The sequence below is a fragment of the Acomys minous genome, assembly GCF_964271855.1.
Source record: "Acomys minous genome assembly, chromosome: 4".
NCBI classification, from domain to species: domain Eukaryota; kingdom Metazoa; phylum Chordata; class Mammalia; order Rodentia; family Muridae; genus Acomys; species Acomys minous.
The window spans coordinates 76,071,950-76,091,691 of NC_140486.1; the positions used below are offsets into that span (position 1 = coordinate 76,071,950).

The 19,742-nt window shown below is 44.2% G+C and overlaps 1 protein-coding gene and 1 pseudogene across 4 annotated transcripts in view; one reads left to right on the forward strand and one right to left on the reverse strand.

The window, feature by feature from the left end:
* Positions 1-1,740: 1,740 nt before the first annotated feature.
* On the reverse strand, positions 1,741-2,115 carry LOC311596152 (large ribosomal subunit protein eL33-like; annotated as a pseudogene). The gene has a single exon. The product of its transcript is annotated as a large ribosomal subunit protein eL33-like (transcript).
* Positions 2,116-4,539: 2,424 nt separating this feature from the next.
* The window catches only part of MFSD6 (major facilitator superfamily domain containing 6), a 77,702-nt gene continuing 62,499 nt past the window's right edge, over positions 4,540-19,742 (forward strand). Inside the window, exon 1 of one of the 3 annotated variants that reach the window (XM_084780092.1) lies at positions 4,540-5,045. The gene's annotated coding sequence lies outside the window, so the exon portion shown is untranslated. Of the gene's footprint in view, positions 5,046-5,202; positions 5,357-19,742 lie in introns of those variants that run through there. The other 2 variants (XM_084780090.1, XM_084780091.1) reach the window with 2 other exon arrangements.

Here is a 19,742-nt window from a genome sequence, read left to right on the forward strand (position 1 = left end):
TAAACACCATAGGATATGGAACTGGATTGGAAGTAAATGAGAAAAAAATATTCTAGAAAATATATGAAGAGAATTATACTAACAACTTTTTGATTCATTTTAAAATCTCTTATTAAACCCACACATAAGATATTATATTAGTCTAATGAAAACTATCTATGTCAAAGCAACAGTCAGTCTTATAGTCAGTATAAAGAATAGAGCAGTCATGATAATGTTCAAGTGTCAAATGTTGGCTGTCATGAATGTAAAATAGATACAAGCATTGAGAAGGCCCAGTGAGTTATTGTTTGTACTTTCATACAACCATCTTTCTAGAGACTCAAGACAACGAAGAAGAAACATAGCAGAATAAAAGAGTGGAGGGTTTCACCGGGGATCTGGGGCAGGCATAGGGTGCAAAGCTCTCAGTTCCTCTTCTGCTGGCTCCCATGGCGATCGTCTCCCAGTGTCCTCCTACTTCATGGCTGATTGCTTTTGCTTTCTCTTCCTGTGCCAACTGGTGAATGCTGACCTTCCTCGAGTTATCCTAACAATACACTGTCTTTCTAAAGGCTTCTCTTCACAGCCATGAATGGCACCTCGGCGCTAATGACTGCCAAGTCTAGCCCTCCCTTTTGAGCTTTGGACTCAGTTGATTGCCTATTTCCCTGTTCCACCTGCACTTCCAACAGCATGTGTCAGTTGCGAATTTATTCATTCTTCTCTCCAACCTGCTCCTCCCACACTGAAGGTTATCTTAATCTACTCGGTTGTTTCAGCCAGAAACCTGAGTCATATGTGACACCTTTCCCTTGACTCCCACATGCAATTTGTCACCAAGTCTGCCATGAGCTCTGGAAACACTAGGTGCAATCCAGCCTCTGCGACTGCGGGAGACCAAGAAGCTGCGAACCACTTGCTTCCAGGTGGGCTCGTCCAGCTGCCTCCATTCATCAAGCAGCAGCCACTGTGGTCTCCTTAAAAGCACAACACTTGTCTCCTAAGCACCTTTCCTTGGGTTTGCTTTGAATTCAAAGGTTTCTAGTGGTTAATGGGAGGTGCTTTTGTCTGCCCAAGCTGCTTTCCGCCTGCCCGTGTCTCTCCAAGGGCTACAGTCTGTGTTAGGCACGTAACTTTGTCACTTCCCAGCTGTTCCTTTGCAGAACTCCACCTGACCATCTCCTGCTTGTGCTTCAGGTCTCTGCTTAATGCCACATCCGCATAAAGGCTTTCTTTTTGCTCACATCTGGACTATATCCCTCCATTTTCTCCTGTGTATCTCCAGCTTGTTTGTGATTACAGCCTCTATTCCTCACGTATTGGGAATGTGATCCCAAAGGGGGTCATCCTGGGCCAGAGCTATGCTGTATGAGAAAGCTATGCAAACCCATTTGACGAGTAGACTTTTATAGCCATTTGCTACAGCAAGGAAGGTCACTGACAGTTTTAGAGGATCGACATCTCATAGGAACATATGTCATGGTGAGGGTGCCCGGTTGGTGTTACGCAGCATCTACTGACTGCAACCCCAAAAAGCCAATGGCTTCAAATATTTTTGGATTGCAAAATAGAATGGTAAATAACAAGAGACCACACCAAGGGCAGGCTGGTCTACATAATGCAAGGGAAATTAAAACACAAACAAGGTATGCAAAGGGGTATAGGCAGAGAGGAAGAGGAAAACCCAAGGTTTGTTGGTCATAGGTCTTGGAGGAGGAGCGCAGTTGAAGTGACACTACTTCCCCCCCCCCCCCGACTTTTATTATTTACTTTTCATTAGTTTAAATCCGGGAAGGGTACAGCATCACACGGATTCTGTGTCCAATGGCCTTCGCAGGAAGGTTGCTTCGGAATTTGGCACGAACCATGCCACTGTTTCCATGGGCCTGAGTTACTTTTCCCCAGATCACTCTGGTTTTGTTCGGTTTGCCTCCAGGAGTCACTGTGTTGTTTTTTTCTTTATACACATAAGCACATCTCTTGCCTAAGTAGAATTCAGTTTTATTCCAGATATAAAAACCTTCAATTTTAAGAAGAGCTGTGTGCTCTCCTTGGTTCCGGAGACCTCGTTTGTAGCCAGCAAAAACACCACAGCCTTCCAGACATAGTCAAGTTTTAGAAGTCCTGTTCCCAGCAGGCCCCAGAAATCAGCCCCCCAAGTTTGGAAGCAAAAACTCGTGACACTTACAGGAATAAAAGCCACATGCCTCCATGTATAAACATACATGTCTATAAGTATTTAAGTGAGCAAGACAGAACGAGTGGCTAAGAGCCACTCTATGTAGTCAGTGCAGAGTCTGTCATTTGCTGGGGGTGTGACGGTGGCCAGGTTGCTTCATTCTTACATGCCCAAGTCTCCTCATTTATAAAATGGGATAGTTGCAATCCTGCCCGCATACTATTGCTTTGGGGGATTTTGTGAATAAATTGGAAGCATTTGTCTGGCACATGGTAAATCCTGTGTGTGAGGGATTTAAGCAAAAAAAAAAAAAAAGTTTTTGCTATTTATTACAATATATCTATCTTACTACTTAAGGACAAACAATCCTTCCAAAAGAAATAACAGAAACAAACATTAGAAGGACAAACGAATTAAAATAGAAGAAGCCAGTTCATGAGATAAAGTAAACCATGCACACATGGGCTGAATAGAAAGGAAAGGTTTGAAAAACCAAGTGGGCACACAGTATTTTTTGATGACTAACTATGCATGAGGTAGTAACATTCAGGAAGCCTTAAAATGATCACTCACTGGGGACGTATGCGAAGGCTGTGCTTCTGTCTGAGAAATGTAGCTAAGACCCATAGCTACTCATCACATCATCTTGTGAGCTGCAACAATGGGCTCCTCTGGGAGCCAGGAGAGCAAGCCCGAGCCAGGTCTGGCTCCCATCTGCTCTGTTTCTTGTGCAACCTCTCTTCTGGTTTGTCCCACTCTATTTACCCAGCTGGGAAGAAGGCCGCAGCTCAGGCCACTGCACCTGTTTTAACTATCTTACGAGTGTTAGCCTGGCCCCTTCCTCTGCTTTCTTGTCAGGTGCTTTCAATATCTATCTTTGTGAGTCTTTCTGGGGAGTGGTCTCTGGGACAGCCTAGCTGGCTATGTTGTTGGAGGCTAATTTCCCACAGCACACAGACTGGTTACCCTACAGTAGGTAAGAAAGCCTCCGTGGTGGTGTGTTGTGGATTGGCAGATCATGTTTGCTTCGTGATATTTATGGTTTTAATGGATTTTTATATTCTTTTTAAATTACAAGAAATTTAAATATGACCCAGGAGATGCAGTGAAAACTGATAAATTAAAAGCACTGTGGTTGCCAGAAAGGAAAAAAAAAAATATCCCCGCTCTTATAAGGCCAGTTAAGCAGCGTTTTCTCCTTTGGTGGCTCTCAAGACTTCTCATCTGAAACAGAAATGCCAGCTTTCATTTCAGGGCAGCTTGGCTTTATTTTTCATTGAGGAGCTGCGTTTGTAGGTCAGGCCGAGCCCTGTCTCCCAGGTGTGTTTTACTACCCACCCTCTCCTCTCACGCGGCAAGGCTTCGATACAGTTACATCTCCAGCCCGTTTGCTTGCTTGCTTTGCTCCCCACGCCCTCTCTTCCTTAGTGGCTGGACAGATCCTGAGAATGGTAACTCTCTCAGGCCAGCCCAGCTGGGTGCTTAAGGAGACATTCATTTCCACACGGTGCTGAGGGACCCAGCTATCTCCAGGCCACACCAGAGCAGATCCAAGGCCAATAATCACCTTTACAATTTTCCTCCATAACCCTAGCAGACACCATCTTTGTTGTTTACTTTCTATGTCTTAACATTTCAAGTGGATTTATCATAAGGCTGTGGTATTGACTATAGGAACTGTCCCTAGACACTGAGGCAACTTTGGATTTATATTTTTTCCTAATGAGGGGCTCCGTATTTTGAAGCTTCAGGACCTACTGATTTCTCTTTAGTAATGTCTCATGATCAGGACAGCAGAGCCTGGATTTTCTACTTGTTACATTTTAAATGTTAACTTTTAGCCTCATCTTACTGTTGCAATATCAGATTAACATTGCTTACATCTATAGGATTAGATGATGTGTGCACAATGCTTTACATACTGGAAACAGGCATTCCTAAATGTTAGCTGTCATCGTTACTGGCTTTGTGAGAACAGGCTCTGGAGTTCCCCACCCCCCATCACAGGCACGCAAATACACTTGCCAAATCAAACCTGTACACAACGCACTCCACTCGCTCAAATAATAAAATTTAGTTCTTAGCATGACACCTGAGGCCCAGGTTGCCTCTTCAGCAAGGTGCCACGTGTTCAGTTGCTGGCTAAGGGTGTATTAATTGTTCCTAGGTCCCATGTCTGCCTCCCAGCCCTTCTCTGCAGGGTCATCTGAGGACAGTTCACCAACCCTGTACCTCGAACCAGCGCCCACGCATCACACTCATCGCACCACATCCAAAGCTTTGAGTGGGGCACCTATTAAATGCTTGCGAACTGATGCCATTTACTTTGGGCCTCGAGCTTGCGGGGATTGGGGAGCAGAGCAGCCTGAGTTTGTGGGGTGTGGTGGAATAGCGAAGCGGAGGGATGGGACATCCCCCACCTAGCTACTCTTCAGGACCTGTGTCCCTAGCCTGCCAGATTCCTGCGTCCCCCCCGCCCCCGGGGTGGCCCCAGAGGGCGGGAGGCCGGGTGGAGGCGGCCGACGTATCCGCCGCCGCAGGAGGCGGAGCGCTGCACCTGGCGGCCGGTCCTCCGGCTCAGGCCTGAAACGGGTCCAGCCGGTCGTGAGCGACGACAGCGGCGGCGGGGCCGGGCCCAGGACCAGAGCAGGGAGGAGGAGCAGACAGAAGGTCGCACGGCGGCGGCGTCAGGCTACTGCTGTCGCTCGCCCTACCCGGCCCGCATCCAGCCGCCGCGCCTGCCGCAGCCCCGGGAGAGGAGCGAGCGACCAGACCGACATGCTTCGCTCTAGCTCGCCCGCCGCCGCCGCCCCGGCGCCCCGAGCCGCCGCCCCGCACTCCGGGGACTGGGCTCCCCGCGCCCTGCGCAGCTGAGCGCCGCCAGGTGAGTGAGCTGGCGCCGCTTGGGTCCGGGAGCCTCCGCCATCCACCTGCTGCAGGGTGGGCGCTGCCCCAGCCGGGAGCCACCGTGCCTGCCCCGCCCGGCGGGCGCCGCCTGTCATCCTTGGGGTGCAGGGCAGCGGCACGGCGTCCCCCGAGCTGGCAGCACTTCCGCAAACGTAATTGGAGTCGGGAAAACAAAGGCGCTGCTCGGGAGCCCTCGCCCGTCGCCCACAGCTGCTGCAGAAGGTGGGGGCGCGGGTGGGCCTCACGGGTCCAGGCCCTTCAGAGTCCGGCCCTACTGTCGCCCTGGAGGTAAACATCCCTGGGAGAGAGGGGGAGGCGAGAATATTCCTTATGGCCGGTGACAGGGACGTGGCCCCCTGTGTGGCAGGAGGGACTTGACATTGTCTGCCTCCCACGGAAACAAACACTGGGAGGGGCACACCTCTTCTCCAGGCTGCTGCCTTCCTAGGAGAAATGCCCCGCGCCGCGCGTGCTGCTTAGCTTCAACTCAGGGATGGGTCCCTTCCTTTACGGAGATTACCAGGTACATTTCCTAGGATGGTGGAGAATTCAGATATAGCCCCTCCCCCTCAGTTTGCCCCTCCCTACGTGGTCTTGCCGGTGCATTATTACCCTTACGGGTGGCACGCTGTGCGTTTTGCTTCTCCCATACGCCTGCAAAACCACAAACATTTCCTTTCGTCCTAAAACATTTAATAAGCACTCCTGCACCCACTGGAACATATAATAACTGCTGAACCCGTCGTAGAAATAACCTCGCGGAGCTGAAGTTTCAACTCCCAATTGGTGTCTAACTAGTTTTGTGTCCTTGGGTTGTTGCTACATCATCCTGGCCTGCAGCTCTCTCATATGTCGAAAAAAGATGTACGGATAGTATAGCAGTCAAATTTCCTTTAACCTTTCTGGAAGTTCACGATATTGTGTGATATAAGGGGTAGTTGAAAGCAGGTGGCATACAGTTTATGTGTTACCGACAAGACTATAAAGGAGGTGAACATTTGGCAGGTCCATGTCCTGCACAGAGCGTCACTTCCCCAAGACCTGGCGCTAGCCAGCCAAAGCTGTATGCATTATTGATGGTCTTATGAAGAAAGGGGGCAGATAGAGTCCTTTGCATTGGGAGGCTTGGCTCTGACACGCAGAGCTGCTTGTTATTAACATATGTGGAGGAATTTTCAGCCGAGTGCTGATGAATAAAGGGTGAATGGCTCTTTTCACGGGTTGTGAGTGAAAATTCATATTGCTTAAGAAAATGTTTAAACATTGTTAATGAGCTCAGTGCAAGACACCCTTGAAAAGTAAACAGGGTCTCATTTCAATAATGAATTAAAACTATTAAATATATTATAGTAACTTATTTCCCAGGCTGTCTCTCTATAAAGGTAAATATAAAGCAAGGCAGATTAAAACAGAGACAAAACAGCACCAAAGAGCACATGTTTGGGGGTCTGGGTGTTGGATCACCAATTCTATCCATCATATGTACATACACACATATATGTGTGCATATATATAAACTTCTGCAGTATCGACATTAATATGGATCTTTGGGGATTCATTTTTTTGGGGGAGGAGGAGACTCCCCCCTTTTAAAGGCACCATTCTGTAGAGTTAATTTCCAAATCTCTGTACCAATGTCTGATCCCTAATTTTATGCACCATGAAAAGGAAGCTCAGAGAAATTATGCAACTTAGACCAACCACATACTCAATAAGAGGTGGAGTTAGAATTGACCCGGCCCCCCAAAAAGCACAGGAAATTTCCAGCTGTGCACCTATTAAGTCTTCCCCTACACTTATGCTGTCCTTTGCTTCTTGCTTTTGAAAATTAACTTTGTTGCAACACATATGCGTTACACATGGCAACATTTACCTATGCAGAATAATTTACAGAATAATAATGTATATAAATTAGTGAATGTATAATATTTTCACCCATTTGGTCTTACCATTTTTGAACTTACACAGAGTGTAAAACTAATTGCCAAAGATAGATTCTTACAATTTACTTCTGATCTTCAGTAAATCTTTAGAGTTCTCACCGCAGGAGAATGGAGAAACACAACACCTGTGCCTGCTAGGTGCACTGGTACGATGGGTTATGAAAAGTCAAAGTGTATTAAGTGAGAGGGCAGGCTGCAGGTCAGATTTATATACATTTACCTAAACATCAGTATGGACACATATGTAATTCTTTGTCCTCTAACTATTGAATGTAGTTACCTTAAGAAAGTGGGAAGGGTAGAGAGACATGGGTAATTTTTCTTTTGACCTTAGAAAGTTAGATTTTGGTTTAAAATATGGAAAGGCATATGCCCTTTTATTATATAAACTAAAAAGAGAAAAGAAGGAAGGAGCAATTCACTTAAGAGAAACACTAATCATAACATACAGTGTTGTTGTTGTTGTTTGTTTTATTTGAAAGTAAGATGGGGTAGGGGTAGAGCTGTCCCTGAGGGCGGAGGGGCAGAGTTAGGAGTCTCAGAATCCTACTCCCTTTTCCAGCAGTAGCTGTGGAATAATCTACAGCTTGCTGGTTTTCCTGCAAGGAGAATTCTTTGTTGCATGTTACAGGCTATCCACTAGGTCAAGGCTGGGATGCCAGAATTCCTTTCTGCCTGGTCTCGCTTGTGACCAAAAGCAGAGAGACACTTTTATTTTCTTGGTAGGGTAAGTTGACAGTTGGAGTCAGCTTACCTGCTGTGTCATCTCAGGAAAATATGACATTATTAGGTGGCTTCAGTTTTACATAAAGTCATTTCAAAAGCAGCACGTTATCATTAAGTTTAGTCTGATATACACGTCTGTTTAGTAATATTAAGCACAGTTCCACATTTCTCCCTCCTTCTATGTAAATGTGTGGACTTTTTAAAAGTCAGTAGATTTCCTGCTCAGAATTCGAAATCCAAAGCAAAAGACATTCAGACTTCAGATACAAGGAAGCACACCACTCTTCTTGTGGTTTGTATGTGAAGAAAATCTGAATAATCTTGGTTTATTAGAATGCGGTGTTACTGTAATGCAACCTGGCAGAAGAGGTCACTATAAAGTTAGTTTGTAGAGGAGGTATCCTGACAGTTTTAGGCATCATGTAACATTTTGTTTAAAGTTTTCATTATGTTTCAGGCAGGAAAAGACCTGCCTGATTTGGGGGTGATGAAGTATAACGAACTACCCTGGTTAAGGCCAGTTTTATTCACTATTCTGGCCTTCGGTGCGTACACACAGCTTTTGCTCATCTTGCCTGTTTTCTTGGCTCCTGAATAGCATGTTATCCAGTATTTAGACTCATTGATTCATTACCCTTTCTTTGTAGCTGATTTGTTCTCTACATTCGAAAGATATTTATTATTTTTATAAAACAGCATAGTCTCAATTCATTTGGTTTGTTGGTGCAAAGGCCAAAAGAGAAAACTAAAATAAATATTTAAAATGTGGAACCTAAGCACTATAGATGTTCCACTCCTGCTTGTTACTTTGTATCTCTAAACCGTGGTGTGTGTGTGTGTGTGTGTGTGTGTGTGTGTGTGTGTGTGTGTGTGTGTATCCCTGTCTTAGCTCAACAGAGACGAAGCTTGCAAAGCCTGATGTGTGTCATCTACATAGCTTTATGCTTTGGTTCAGTAAAATGTAGGCGTATCCAGTAGAGCCACAGGTATGCTGATGATAGAGGTGAGGGCTTGTCCAACTTTGGCAGTATGAGAGTGCAGTGTTGCTTATGGCTGTATTTTAGGATGAGGAAGGGTAGGGCGAAATACTGGAGCAAAGATGGAAGAAATTCAGTCTGCTAGAAGAGGCATAGTCAAGAGATGTGAAAAGGAATAAATTAGGTGGCAGTGACACCTTTCTTGCCACTTGTCCTTGGTTTGTTTGAGAAGAGGGAATAATTTAGGGAGTGTCTGAATTTAGAACACAGGAGAATCCAACTTTGAATGGCTGAATAAATGCACAGAAGTATTTTGATCTGACATGAAGAGTGAGACTGGAGAATGAGAAGGAGGATGGGCATCCGATGAGTCAGCTGTGGCCGGAGGGAGAGACAAAGGAGAGCTAGAAAGAGGAACTGTTGCTGCCTGGATGAGCCTGATTTGTGGCTTACCCATGCCAAGGGAAAGCAAGTGGCGGGTCTGGGCTGGCAGCTCCCTCCAGTGTGGGAAGCCTTCCCTCTTCTGCTGGGAGCCCTGAGCTGTGCTCCACTGAGTGCCCTCGATAGGGCTCAAGGCGAAGGAGGTTGCTCACACACAGCAAAACACAAAGTCACCACAATAAACACGGAAAGCCGGAGTACTCGTAGTGGCAGCCCTGTTCTCTCGCTATGACTCTTAAAATGTTCACTGTTGTTGGTGTGCATGCTTGATCCTGAAGGCTCCAGTTCCTCGGGCTGCTGTAGAGGCCCACCCTGGTCCTTTTCACAGTGTTGCTGGTAAGTTTAACCAAAAGACTTTATTTTAATACTTGAAAAAAGAAAAAAAAAAGACATGCCTTGTATTATTTTCCTTGTAATGATGCTCCCTATTAAAGATGTAAAATCTCCCAGTGCAAGAACAAGTGACAGGCCCTTGGAATGGTTTCCGTGGGCGACACAAGCCATCTCTGAGTGATAGACATCAGATCAGTGTGGCAGGCAGTTCCTTGTTATCATCCATGACCTCCCGGGTCAGGACTGACTCAGATGTCACTTAGATGTCTTGTGTTAAAGTGATAAATGCTTGTTAAAGAAAAATCTAGCCACATATAAAGGGGGAAAAGGACCTTTTAAGTCCTCACTTTTTTACCCACAGATAAACCCATAAAACAATTTGTCATTATCTCTTCAAGTCTTATTCTAAAATGTATTATTTCATGTGTTGATCACAGATTTACAGATTAAAATCTGACATGGTCTGTAGAGTTTTTTTTCCCCCGTTTTGTTTGTTTACATTATCTCTCCTGTGGTATGGGTATGTGATGCTACTTTTTCTTTTATAATTCTATACCATAATTTATTTAACTGCCCATATTATTCCTGCTCTCCACTGCTTACTGGGAAAACTATCACATTGTCTACATTTAAATCTTTGCTTTCCAGAATGTCTGTAGTTCATTGAATGAGAGTGTTTGTCATCTTCTCAGCATTTTACAAGGTACTGCTAGTATATATATTCGAACTTTTCTTCTTAAACACATTTAAGTAATAAACTTTTACTGAAAGTATTTATATCTTTAGAACTGATAGCACATGATAGCACTCAATTATCAGAAACTTAACGGCACAAGAAACAGCTGAATAATTTTAAATGTCGTGTAGAATGTGCTAAGGGCACACAAACTTTTGGGGTTTTTTTTGGCTGTAATATGTATATAGATGAATCAGCTAAAACAGATTGGTAATAAGTTTATAGCTATAGAGAAATGTATTTTAAATCTTGATATCTATATCCTGGTTAAATTATGAACTTTTTTAAAAAAATTATAAACGTAATGAACAGTGTATCCACAGGAAGTGCCCGTGCTTTGAGTATGATGCCTTTTATGTGGGGAGACTTGCTTTCCATAACCCTCTTCACTTCCTTGTGTCTGGTGTTACCACCTGGTAAAATCAGCCTTTAATTGAATAATCATGTGTTAAGGATACATTCTAAATACACCACTAATTAATACCTAAGACAGTGCTCTGAATGGTGATACTACTCTACCGGAAGCTATGTTTTTACTTTTCATTGTTCCTAGGTTTCTTTATGTTCTTGGACCCATATCTCTATCATAATTATATTGACCATACTCACTCCGTTTCTAAAAATATTAGACGGGAACACCTTGTGTAAGTCTGCCTGAAAGAAGAGTTCGTTTAGCTGGTTTTCAAAAGCAACCTCTTAGCCACTCAAATTGGATGGTACTTTGTCTTTTTAAGAACTTGAATTTCACTTTATATAAATTACCTCAAAGGCATACATAACAAGCAAGTTTTTATTGAGGAAAAGTCGACTATAAAACCTTAAACAAATACCTGCATTCAGTGGGAACTCTTAAAAGTCCTTTGTTTTATTTCCATGAGAAGATTTTAAAAATCATTTTTACTGCCAGTTTACTGAAAGCCAAATGTATAGAGTCATTAGGACAGAGATGTGACACTGGAGACAGCTGTCAATCCTTCACTTAGCAGTGACAACAGTGATGGCTAGACTCCACTCTTCCTGTCTTCCTTTCCATCTTATCAATCCTGGTGCCTATGAGGAAATTGGAAGAGGGGGACAGAAAACACCAAATCCCCACCACACCCCCTCCCCTGTGACCACCAGTGTATAACACATTTGTTTAAGGATGTCAGAGACCCCTGGTCATAATACTGTTGCCTGGAGGAGGCAACTAGTGGAGTCCCAGGTCACTTGTGAGGGGATGCATGGAACTCTGCATCTGTGAGAGGTGTTGAGGGCATCCTGACTTATAAGGTAGAATGGATTTCCCCTTAAAAATCGCATACTCAATCTTTGGACCATAGTACTGTCAGCCGAGTGATCTGGGTGCCCTATTTGTGATGTTGCTTCCCTGAGCTTCAGCAATAGTGCCACTACCCGTGCCTGTTAGCTTAGGTTGTCCTACACAAACAATGTCATTTCCATCTGGCTAGTGATTGGGGTTGAGAAAGACGTCAGTGAAATGGAACCCTTTAAGCCCCTACATTGTGTTTCTTCTTAACAAAGAAACGCACGGGCTCAGTGGCTCATTTAATTCTTTTGAGCATCTATTGAATTTTTTTTTTATTGGAGAAATGGAAAAGATATAACTGTGCTCTCTTTAAAAGCCTTTTCACGCTCTAGTGTGATCACTATTTGTCCTTTCCCACCGGGCTTATTTGAAGATGAGATGTTTATTTGAAAGAAAGTGATGAGATTCTGGAACCAGCTCAAACTTATATTCTAAATTATTCTCAGATACCTACCTGTAGGCTAAGTCAAATGCCTAAAACACAGTCATGAGCCTGATGATTGATACAGTCTAAGGGGCCTGAACTTTAATTTCTTTTTAATTGACATTGGATTCTGTGCACAAAGCAACACAGCTGACCCACCTACCAGCTTTTTGTTAAGCTAGAGCTATTTTTCTATTTTAGAGAAATGAAATAAATTTGTTCCTGTTACTCTCGTAACAGACTGAAGAGACATGTTAAAGATTTCAAATCCTTTCTTTCAGATTTATGACGGTACAAATATGCCAGGCACGTCTTTAAAATGAGTGGCTATTTTTGGTTTGTGATTCAAGGGTGTTTTCTAAGGGCCAGAGCCCCATGTTCCCATCCTGCTCTGCGTGGTGGGTTAGGAAGCTGATGCAGCATGCTGAGCATTGTGGGTAAGATACCAGCCTAGGCCAGGGGGTTACCAAACACTTCTAGAGAAGAATACTTTTAGAACAATTGCAAAAACAAGTAGAATATCATGGAATAAAACCACAGCTGCCACTCTACATCCCTAAGTGTTCATATGTTGCTTTTGAATGAAAAAAAAATTGCTGGTTTTTTTCATGCATTGTTTCAGTTCAGTCCTAAAACCCCTCTGGGAGGAGTTGGTCTGGGTTGGTATTTTTGTTTGTTTGTTTGTTTTTGGTTTGGTTTTTCAAGACAGGGTTTCTCTGTATAGCCTTGGCTGTCCTGAACTCGCTTTGTAGACCAGGCTGGCCTCAAGCTCACAGTGATCCACCTGCCTATGCCTATGCCTATGCTGGGATTAAGGGCGTGTGCCACCACGCCCTGTTCTTGGATTGATATTTTTATCCTCCTTTTACCAAGAGGAAAGGGAGGGTTAAAGAGGTGATGTGTCATCAAAGCCAAGGTGTCAGCTAGGACTTCACAGTGCTCTTTTATAAAATTAATATCTGATCATATCATACCTTAACTATTTAAAGCATATATTGCTACTGGGAATAGCCAAGTGGCAGAAGTAAAGAACAGTTTGTGAAGTATGTGATCCCTCCCTCACTGGGCCTGTGATCTTGTGGGTATGCCAGGGAGGTCTGTGAAAACATTGCAAATAGGATTACCTGTAAATCATGTAATAGATCAGATGTGACGACAGTGTGTGAAAATGGAAATGAAGGAGTAAGACAGTGCCACACGGTGAAACAGTTCCCAGGTGTGAACAGTGGTGGCATCAGATCCAGTTTACAAAGTGCCCTTTGTTCTCTGGCATACCGTGCCGTCCATATCATACTCAGTGCTCAGACCCTACACTAAAATAAAAGTCCAGACCGTAGGATGTTCGTAAAAACACAAACGTGGGTGTTCTGCTCTTCTTCCTGGAGTTCTGCTCTACTCAAGCACAGGCTCCCCATTGCTCTCAGCACAAATAATGCACACACGTTCTTGCATACGCCCACTGCTGTGCTAAGGTCCAGTGTGCACCATTTCACTGCCACAGCTACCCTGAGGCAAGGCCCCTGCTCCCTGCTCCTTTGTAGCTGAGGAGACTGAGACTTTGAGAACTTAAAACTTTCCCAGAGTTCTGACTGCTGTGACCCCAGTCTCAGGCCGCCAGGGCAGAATCCCTGCCTCTCTCCTGAACTCTCTTCACCCCCATACTCACACCTGTTTTAGCGTTTGAAGCCGTGTACTGGGGTCCTGCATGCGTCTGTTGTTTCTCACTGTTGGACTACAAAGCATGGACTGTATGATTTTCACTGTGTGAACCATGGGCCACAAAGGGCCCGTCCATCTAATGGTTAGTGGTAAGTTTATACCTGCTAGATTAAAAATAAAAACGAATATATGTATTTTTAGTCTTTAGTATTGTGTTTTGTGTTGTCCTTCAGCCTGGCATTCAAGTATTCTGCAATCTATTCTGTCTGGCAGCTTCACATGCTCCACAGCCCTACAGGAAAGGCTGTAAGGATATGTGATTCTCCTTTCACTTCCTATCCTGGAAGACTTTTCTCTCTCATCTTTACCTTAAAAAAAAAAAATTCTGACTGTCACTCAAGGTCCAATCTAAGTCTCATCTTTGCCTGAGATAAACCCTGACTTCCAAGGTTCAGTTTAGGTCCCTAATTTTCTCTTTTTCTTTCTGCGATCTGCTCCTATGGTTCGTGTGTGTGTGTGTGTGTGTGTGTGTGTGTGTCTTCATGCGCGCTCCTGTGTGTATAGCCATTGTATATAGTATTGGATCACATAGGATATTTTATGTAAATATTATATATAATGTACTTTAACCCTGCTCCCTTCTGTACCTTCCCTTCTCACCTCTTCCCTCTCCCACATACCACTGACAGTTTTCTAATGGTTTTATGTCATACACACACATAAAATTTTATGTGTCTATATAAAAGGTAGGAACTACAGAGAGAAAGCATAGTATTTGTCTCTAAGAGACTGATAATTTTTAATATGTTTATGTCTGCTAAGCCCATTTGCCTACAAGTGACATAACTTCTCCCTTCTTTATGGCTGAAAATGTTTTCCTTGTGAATTTGTGCCACACTTTTTCATCTGTTCCTCTGAGATGGAAACCTTAGGTGGTTCCACAGCTTAGCTATTGTGAATGTAATAAACATTGACGTGCAAGTGTCTCTGTGACACATGATGTGGAGTCCTTTGGGGGTGGTATCATTAGGTCATGTGGTAGATTGCCTACAGTTTTATGAGGAAGTCTGCGGATTCCCATTGTAGCTGGCCTAGTTTGTATTTCCACTCACTAGCAGTCTATAAGAGTTCCTTTTTGTCCATATCTTTCCCAGCACTTGCTGTTTGTTTGTTTGTTTCCTGAGTTAGGGTCTCTCAATGAAGTCATGGCTGTCCTGGAACTCACTATGTAGAGCAGGCTGGCCTTGAACTCGCAGAAGACCACCTCATCTGCCTTCTGGTGCTGGGAATAAAAGTGTTACTATCGTCCCTCAACTCTTGTTACTAGTTTTCTTGACTGCGGTGCTAGCTAGGGTAAGATAGACTCCTGTGGTTTTAGTTTACATTGTTTTCTGATCACTAAATATTTTTCATTATTTATTGGTTATTTGTACCTCATCTTTTAAGTATTTATTCTTTTCATCAGCCTGTTTATTCATTAGATTTTGAGTAGTTTGAATATCTAAGTTTTCGACCTACCAGATGTTTGGTTAGAAAGGACTTTTTCCCCACTCTATAGGCTGTTTTGTGTTCTCTCCATTTGTTTTGTTGTGCAGAAGCTTTTTATTTCACAAGGCTTCATTTGTTAACTGGTGGACTTGTTAACTATGACCCTATTCAGGAAGTTTTCTTTCTACCTATATCTTGAGGTATTTTCCCCACTTTTCCCTCTAACAATTCAGAGTTTAAGGTCCTGCGTTAGGGTCTATGTCCCACTTGTAGTTGGCTTTTGTTTAGGATGAGGTACAGACCCAGCTTTATTCTTCTAAGTGTAGATGTTCAGTTTTCTCAGCACCATATGAGTGTATTTATCAAAACTCAGGTGGCTGTAGTTGTGTGGCTTATATCTGAGTCCATTGATATCCCTCTCTCTCTCTCTCTCTCTCTCTCTCTCTCTCTCTGTGTGTGTGTGTGTGTGTGTGTGTGTGTGTGACTACCATGCTGTTTTTAATACTGTAGCTCTTTCTTTAACATTGAGATATAACTTGAGATTCGGTAAGCTGATGTTCTTTTTGTCCAGTGTTGCTTTGCTTTCTGGGCTCTTTTGTGTTTGCAGGGGTTGCACGGAGTGTCTTCAGGATGACTGTGCTGTATGGAGACTGGGCAGCTACCTCTGCAGTGCTGACTCCTCCAACCCACAACCAGGATAGTCTTTATGTCATCTAGTACCTTCAGTTTCTTTTTTTAGTGTTTTAAACTTTTCATTGTAGAAATCTTTCATGTTTCTAGTTAGGTTTATTCTAATATTAAAAAAAAAGTTTTAAAATGGGTTCTTTTTTTCTTCTTTTAATTCCTAAAACGTGTGTTTGTGGGGCTGGAGGGATGGCTCTGCAGCTAAGGGCACTGGGTACTCTTCCAGAGGACCAGGACTTATCTCCCAGCACCGACATAGCTATGTGTAACCATCTGTCCCCAGTCTCAGGGGATCTGATGCCCTTTTCTGGTCTCCATGCCCTGCAGGTATGTGCATACATTCAGGCAAACACTCATAAAAATAAAAATAAATAAAATCTCAAAAAAATCTTTAGAAAGAAGAATCCATGTACTCATGTGTGCACTTGTATTTACACATGCATGACGGGGGTAGGGGGATGTGATGGGGGCGGGCATGAGTGTGACGGGAGCAGGGGGGAGAGAGAAGGGGGGGAGAGATGCTGACTGTGTGGCACTCTTACCACTGCTACAAATGGAGGCCAGAGAACAGCTCTTTGGAGTAGGTTCTTCTCTTCTTTCTTTACGTGGGATCAAACTTCAGTGAGCAGGCTTGTAGAGCGAGCATCTCGCTGAGCCATCTCGCCACCCCCACCCCCATCTCGCCACCCCCACCCCCACATCTTTCTCCATATGTTTGTTATTGATATGTAGGAAATCGGCTGAGTCTTTTACATTGATTTTTGTCTCCTGCTGCTGTTTGTCAAACCTAAGAGTTTTCTGGTGGCATCTTTAGGGTGGGTAAGAGAGAGAAGCACACACTCTGCAGTAAGGGTGCCTCACAGCTCCTTCATTTCCTCACCAGTTTCTGTCTGAAACCTGAACTCTTCTCAGAACCTCTACTATCTATAATTTGTTACTGTTAATTTATTACGCAGCGTGATGTGGCTTCTATTTCATTACCGTTCTCTATTGCCGCTTATCTCTTTCATATTATTTAATGTTTCTTTGAGTTTAAGGCTTATTTTACCTATGCTAAGGCATGACTTTGTGGGGAAAGAGCATGCATTTGTCATCGTATCTAATAGCTGCACAGTACATCTCGAAATAGCGCCTGCTAAGAGCACTGACTATCTGAACTGAATCCCATTTCTTCAGTTTAGTCCTGATACGAGCCGAGGCTAGCTGTCTGCTATGTGTCGATTTCCCCATCTGTACAGTAGGACAGTGGTCATGTGTATTCTGGGGACTGTTGGTGAAGATATAGCAAGTTAATCCTTCTGAATTCTAACCATGATAGGTTAGAATCATGATGACACAGCACTGTGCCCTGGCTGGCGTGTAAATATGCCACCGTGATGGAGCAGCCGCGGGTTATGGAGCTGGTCATCTCACAGACACGTTTTGTCAGGGGTCAGGGAAGGGCTTTCCAAGGGTGAAGGGGTAGCCAGCCAGTGCTGGGAGGAGGCTCAATCACTAAGCAAGGTTGTAGGTTAGCTCTGCTGTGCTCATCCTGCTGAGAGCCCGGAGGGCCCAGCTGGAAACTGGATTAATGGGGGAGGAGGGGGAGGATGGGCCTGGCCTCTCAAAGTCACAAGGCCTCAGAAGGAAGAGGAAGGTTCCAAAGGCAGTCCGTTTCCCTGTCCTTGAGGTGTGCCGCAGGGCCTTTGTACTGTGGGCTGCTGTACAGTTTGTGTTTGTTTTTCACGACATTGGTTGAATGGGTACATGATAGTAAAGCCCTGATCCTAACACATCTGTTAGATTGACGTTGTATGTATGCTTCTGAGCACAGCTCTTCTGGAAAACGCTAGGGGTTGAACTGAGTGCTGGAGAAAGCAGTGTGTAAATACCAGGACGGTGAGGCTGGCCTGCCGTGGTGGTTTCCCCTAGTCTCTGCTGGCATTAAATTGCAGAAGTCAGTGGCTGAGTTCTGCTTTAGGACACTTTGAATCATCCGTGACAGTTTACAAGGTAGAGCTGGCTCCCAGGAAATAGATGTCCCCGGTTCACAGCTTCATCCAGGTGTCTGCGCAACATTGAGTTACAGTGGCCATGAGTAGCACAGGAACAATTCATTGAGTTACAGCAGCTGTGAGTGGCACAGGAACAATTCCCTCCTGTGTTAATCAGATACTGTTTACTCTCCCCATTGATAGCTATGCCCCTGTCACATCCAAACACACTTTGTCATCATGTTTGAGCCTGGCACCAATGCCAAATAATGCCTCAGATTTGAAGCTGGTTCCCCCTGCGTTCCCACGGCTTTCCATACTCTTGGCATCTACCTATTGACAACACATTTATAACAATATATGTTTAGGGCATTCAAATGCAACTATCAAATGAAAAAAAGCTATCTATTTCAGCAAAAATGACTTCCCTGCCTCACATCAATAATTCAGAAACGCCTGCTGTAGGAACAACACGGTATACACACAGTAGGAGGCCTTGCGGGGCTGTGGGGCTGGTTACCGACATTAGAATCTAGTGGGTGACAAAACTTTTGGCTTTCTACAAAGCAAACAAAAGACCATTCTTATCTAGTTAGCACTAAGCGCAGGCCTGTCCCTGAGAAGCTCACGCAGCCCTGTGCACAGTGTCTAGTGAAACAGTAACAACAAAAGCGCTCTGACTCAGAAGATGGCTGGAGGGATCTGTGTTGGTCGACCACTGTCTGAGCACCCACAAGCTACCTTAACAAAGCTCCATAGTGCACTGGCAGCGAAGTTAACTTCTCCTCAGTCCAGAGACTGGGAACTCCCAGGTCCAAGTGCCCAGTAAGGGCTGCTTCCTGGCTGCAAGTCAGTTACCTCTCGCTGTATCCTTACGTGACCTTTTCTTAGCAGGTACATTTGGGAAAAGAGAAACCTGTTTTGTTGCTTGCTAGGGCTGTCATCCCATTGCAAGGGTTTTTCTCTCAGGACCTTGGTCCTGAGACATCAAAGTGGTGTCTTCAAGTTGGACAGGGCTTCATGTTGGACAGGGAGATGCCAACAGCTGCCCCTCTCAGCCTCTGAAAAACAGAGTTGTGCCTCAGCCTAAACACACAAAACCTTGGATATATCTAACAGCCTGTATATTGGTATGCGCTTGTAATAGTCAGACGTAATCCAGTGCAATGACAGCTAGTAAAACTTAATTCTATTGAACACAAACGTTGTTTCTGGCTTGTCTCTTTGCCCCTGAGCCTGACGTCACAGAGGTGATTTCATGTCTACCTCGTCTCATTGTTGTCACAGCAACTTCTCCATGATTGCTTCTGTTTCCTCAAAATTCAAATAGGACACGAAACTGTTGTTTTTAACCCCAGCACTTCAAAGGTGGATCTCTGTGTGTTTGAGGCTAGCCTGGTCTACGTAGTGACTTCCAGGACTCCCAGAGAGGCCTGTGAGACCTTGTCTCAAAACCAAACCAAACAAAACAAAAAAAAACCTAATGTGTTAAATTTAAACTGAAATAGTTCGTTGCTTATAATTTTACATTGAAATTCATGTAAACCTTTCTGGCTGCGCCTTTCATATAGAAGAACGGGAATGTGCTGTAGGAGGCGCTTTCCTTAGTGGCTTGTGTTTGTTGATACCATGTCCGTTTGTTACTGCTTGGGAACAGGAAACCCTTACAGAGTTATAATAAAAAGTCATTGGAATGGAAGGGAAGGAACGGCCAAGGAGTCACTCCTGTGGCTGAAGCCTGTGTCCTGACATCTGGTTCCTCACTGTCTCCCTCAGGAGGACTAGTGCACTCCCCTGGTCAGTCTTTGGTACTCACATCAGTGTTTGTGGAGGGCAGTTAGCTAAAGGCCACTGATGTCTGTTAGAAGCCAAGCAGGCAAATATTTTGTATGAGTTTGAAGAAATCTGTTTGGTCAGTGACAGGGGTAGTTATCATCTCCTGAAAAACCTAAAGTCATACAAATCCACTTTTTAAAAATTA